At 36.4% G+C, this 5340-nt stretch overlaps 1 long non-coding RNA gene across 1 annotated transcript; it reads right to left on the bottom strand.

The window, feature by feature from the left end:
• Positions 1-377: 377 nt before the first annotated feature.
• LOC307017251 lies at positions 378-4800 on the bottom strand. The gene is made up of 3 exons (XR_013802088.1): positions 4725-4800; positions 3450-3518; positions 378-2164 (listed from the first exon to the last, which is right to left on the bottom strand). It is a non-coding gene; the product is annotated as an uncharacterized lncRNA (long non-coding RNA).
• Between the last annotated feature and the right edge of the window lie 540 nt (positions 4801-5340).

Below are 5340 nucleotides of genomic sequence, written 5' to 3'. Positions count from 1 at the left end.
GGTTATGCTATATATAGGATGTTTTGGGATCATTCTAATAGCTAGCACCTGGAGTATAATAACAACACAATAACACATTTAACAATGCTGTGGTTTTAATATAATGTACAAAACATCACTTCCTGAAATCACAGCATAACCAATCACATTGAAAAAACTTCAACGTTGACTTTAATTAAATGTATTATGTCAACAGATTTCACATAACTGTATTAGGTTAGTTAAAAGCATTAATATTAAGTTGAACCTAATGTTTTTTATCTAAACGTAATATTATTGCTTTCAAATAACCTAATAAAGTGATAGGAAATCTGTTGACACATTACATTTAATCAAATTCAACGTTTCAGTTTTTCAGTCAAAATCATCATCCAGGTCCTGCAGTCTCTCGGTCCAAGTTTAGAACGACTCTCTCTTTGTCTGATGATGAACAGAAAGCTTGGTCTCTTTCTCTTTAGGTCTGGTATGAAAAGCCAACATACTGTATCAGCTAATGTCTGGGCCTTCCTCAATGGTTTTTCAACATGGCACTGTTTGAAAAAAAACCTTAAGCTTCAGTTAGGAAATCCTAAGCTACACAAAGGAGAAGACGGGGCTTGTGTTTAAGCTGAGACACACACCTGATCTGCCCAAAACCACAAGACTCAGACTAACACAAACATACAAGTTCACTGAAAAAAAAGGCTGTTGGATTCACATGATTTTAATATGGACATCGGTTGCACATATGTGCATGTGTACTCAAAACTATTCCATTATGTTAAAGACACACAACTATGTTATGTCAAAGACACATGAAATTGTTATGTTAATGTAAATATTTCCTTTAATATTAGTTATATTCATTTACCCTATGTTTAACCAACATGACTTTTTATGTTCATTTTAGGCTTTTAATATGCTCAGTATATTTTACTTGTACCTGTTAAAGCCACATTAATGTTTTGTTTAAACTACATGCTATAGTTTTCTGTTTAATCTACCTAGTGCTCAAGGGGTACATAAGATTATTTTTTCATGTGAATAGAGGCATGTCGTACATTCTTCTACAGGATCCATCCTAATCTCTTATATCTACAGCATTTATCATAACATTTTAAAACAAATAGTCAATAAAGACAAACACATTTCTTTGAACAACATTCATGTATTTTTCTCAAAAAATAAAACAATATTAACAACCACCACACATCCAGATGAGCTTTTGGTTTTTCCATCATGCAGCCCCAGGATAATTAACAAATACATTAAAAATAAAGAAATAGAAAATGTTTGTGATGCATGAAAATATACATTATTGTTTTAGAACACAGCAAGGAAGCTTAAAGGAACCTATTCTCCCGACCAAAATAAAGGTTTATTGTGCCAAATGGCAAAGAAAGGCTTATTTTTGTAACTCATTCAAAGTAAACAATTAACAGAAAATGTCACCGCCTAGCCGAAAAAAGGAAGTGTTCTTGCAAATCCATTATTTAAATAGTAACCTGCTAATATGAAAAGGCACTTTAATGCAAAAAAGCAATGGCATTGCTTTGGAAAAAAACATGAAAGTTTAATAATGGCCTGGTTTCTCACCACATACTGTATGCACTAAAGAAAGTATTACAAATAAAAACAAGAACTGATATTTTGAAGTAGCACATTAGTACATTCTGAAACACATGACAAGTGGTACATTCTGAAAACACATGACCCCAGGAAAAACCCACATTTCTGAAACATGCAAATCAAGCAAAAAGCATGAGCAAAGGAAGCGCAAGACAGTTGTATCGATGAAATTCCAGTATGAATGCTGTAAAAGTGCACAATGGTCCATGGCAACAGCTCACTCAAATAGTTTGTTTTTAAACGCTTGGGCTTTCTTGGAGAGCATGTTGCCATCTAGCTCCACTAACATTAGCTGGAGCACTTCGAACGTGCACTTCAGTTTAGGGGGGTAGTTCAGGTTCATTGCATACATTAGTCCAAATAACATGGTAGCAGCTAATGCAATGTTGTCCACATCAGTTAGTACCTGTTGGCCTTCCAGGACAATCTGTCCTCTGGTCTCATCTGTCCTCTGGTCTCATCTGTCCTCTGGTCTCATGGTGGAATTGTGTTTGACAACATAAAGTCCCACTGTAATCCCCTGAATGGACCGCAGAATGACGTCTTTATCTTCTGCCTGCAGAGTGCACAGTCACAAAAGGAACAGAGTGAGATCTAACAAATCAATACATATATATACCCATTACTAAGTCCCTGTGTTTAACAAGTACATTTGGTCAGATTTCAGTACTTTTAAGCCTCATTGTTATCTGATATACTCCTGTCTGACCTGATAAAAAATGTTTCATTTCCTGTATCCGTTTTAAATTAAAAGTCCTCTAGCTTTTCAGTGTAGTCTGGCTATTAAACAAAAAACAGGGTGTGGTGTTTCAATAAATACACATTTTAAAGTCCAACAAAAAAATCAAAAGGTCAAATATTGCTTCTACTGACCACAAACACTCTCATTGAGGTACACACACAGCCACTTGAAAAGACAATCCCGGCCTAAATCGACATCATCAGCCTAAGTGAAGGGGAATAAGAAAATAAATAATCTATTTTGCTCAATGAAATGTGTACACTATTGACTCGATGTATAATTTCCTGAAAATTAATTCTTACTTGAGTCATGTTTGACATAATACAGTTCAGACGCTGGCCTATCTGTCCTCCTCTCTTCTCAAAAACCTTCTGAAGTTTGTCAGAAAACACATCCAGCTGAGAGAGAAATCGTGATTGGAGGGGCAGGGTTGTTATGCGCTTAAACTCCGCATTTATCAAAGAAAACGAAATATCACTTTCATAAAAATCATGAAATCTTTTTATGTTCTAATGATGTTATGATTGTAGTTGTGTGCTTGCCTCAAAACGATGCAGAGAAACTAGTCCATGCATTTGTTACTTCAAGGCTAGCTTATTGTAACTCTTTATTATCAGGGTGTACCAAAAACTCAGTTAAGTTGCTTCAGCTGATTCAAAATGTATTGGCCAGAGCACGGAAAAGGGACCACATTACTCCTGTTTTGGCTCTATAGTGAGAATAACTTTTTATATCAAGTACGAACAACGAGGTTAGACTACATTTAATTTAGTTTAATTTAGTTTCCAAAGCGATTTAAAATAAGTATTACTGTAATGTAAGACTACATATAAGAAACACCCTTATAGCCATTTCAACAAACAAAACATTATCACTTTTGTGAAGGAGGCTTTATCGCAGAATGTTTGGCTTTTGCCTCTCACTTTCTGAATAACTTTTGCCTAATAAATCAGAAAATGTGTATATCACTGCAATGTTTGCAGTATGTAAATGTTATGAATAAATATTCAGAAATTGTCTGACTAATACCAGTTTTCAATTAGTTAAAGATCAAGTTTAAGTTAGTCAAGTAAATCACACAAAACATTTGAATGCTCACCATTTACTACAGAGCCTTTGGAACAATGTTCAAAGCAAGGCTGAGGTCAATCTTCTCCACACCAATTACCTATCACAGAAAAACATATTTGAAATTATTTCATTATTCACACACAAATAAAACAAAAATGTTCTGCTCCTTAAAGGCTACATTTACCATTTAACTATGTACCTTTAGGTTAATATGAACCGACTTCGGCCGAGATGGGCGCCTCCAGTGTAAAAAGCTACAGTAGCCTATACTAATGCAATGTGTACAACTTTGTACGGAGCCATACACATCAGCGTTGCGAGCTCATTTCCATTGGTTTCAATGGAGACGTGCACTGCAGCAGCGCGCACCGCTCGTCATGTGACGAGGAACAAACAATCACAACCGAGAAACATCTCAACTTCCGTAAACACAAGTGTACGGAAAATATGGAAGATAAGTTCATTTCACATCGGGTGGCTCGTAACCCTTACTTGATCTGTCCGGTATGTCCCCCATATTTATGGCATGCACCGCTGCTAAAATGTAACACAATCATTAATATCCTCCACTTTCCAGTATCAAGTGTCGGTTTCCGGGAAACACCCCCACACACAATATTGTGTCTCTGTTTTGATCTGTTTTGATCTGTGTGTATACGGTATTTACATGAACACAGAGGGGGTCAAAGCAAAGACATAAACACCGTTTTTTGGGGGAAACATTGCGGTCCCACAGACAATATTGTATCTTTAACAATCAACACCTTAAATGGGTAAAGATGGTCGCTTAAGTAAGGTAGGCCTACAACCTGCATCAGCGCCCTTAAAAGTCGGCACAAGAGTAGACATGCAGAGCCAGACCGATGCAGTAACGTTCTACACCGCCTGACAGCAGACATGACACAATCATTTAAAACAAGACGTAGCCTATAGACATGAAGCTCATCCATCAGCTATGACTCCCCCCTCCCCACTGAGCTCAGTTTAATGTGCATAACTTTGGGCAAGGTTCATAGTTTTAAATATTGTAAATCAAGCAACTGCCGGACTTATGCTCTACAAATACTCACAGTAAAAAAACACGCTAAACACAAGTCAATCAATATAAACTCACCTTATGATTTTCATGGCTTTATCCTAGCTAACACCAGTGAATGACAATGTTTACAAATTGACAGCTGTATTTACGTTGCTCGTTGTAACGGCAAATGTGAACTCTGCTTTTTGCAAACAATGTGTTTTGTGATAACCTGTAACTATGACGAACATTTGATGACATTAAATAACTTTAAATAACTTTTACCTTGTAGAGATGCTCTCGGGACAGACCCAGCTTACTCCTCCGATGCGGGAAGAAAATATGGTAGAACCCCTCCCCCCCTTTCCTTTGTTTAAAAAAGAAAAAGCTTCACATTTTTAAAAATAAATATATTTTGCAATTTTTTTCTGCTTTACATCTTGTCCATTAAAGTGCCATATTGTTCAGGTTCAATTATGAAACTATTAAAGTACGGGTTTGAGTCCGACCATATTAATTTGTGAATAAAATATTTGTAAATAATAATTAGAAGCCGAGTAATCGGCTGCAAAGCCAGCTGCTGACGTATGTGCTCAGTGGGCGGAGTTACAGAGATAAACATAACTATTTTCTTATTTCTTAACATGATTGAGATTTATAGAACGCACAGCCCTCAAGATTAAAATAGTTCTACATGATTGATTCATGTTTTGACGAGAAACATGAATCAATTACGTCTCATATATTAACTGCATATTTGCAAATTGAACAACCCCACTTTCCCCTTTTTTTCAGGGTGGAAGACAATGAAGACCTAGACCGGGTCGTTAATCCTGCAGCGCCCCTTTGGGATGGAACAACCTTCAGGATGTGGTGTGTGATTTCTGAAGTGATGAAGCTA

The sequence above is a fragment of the Notothenia rossii genome (assembly GCF_949606895.1).
Source record: "Notothenia rossii genome assembly, chromosome: 8".
Taxonomy (NCBI): domain Eukaryota; kingdom Metazoa; phylum Chordata; class Actinopteri; order Perciformes; family Nototheniidae; genus Notothenia; species Notothenia rossii.
This window is presented reverse-complemented; position numbering and strand designations above follow the sequence as displayed.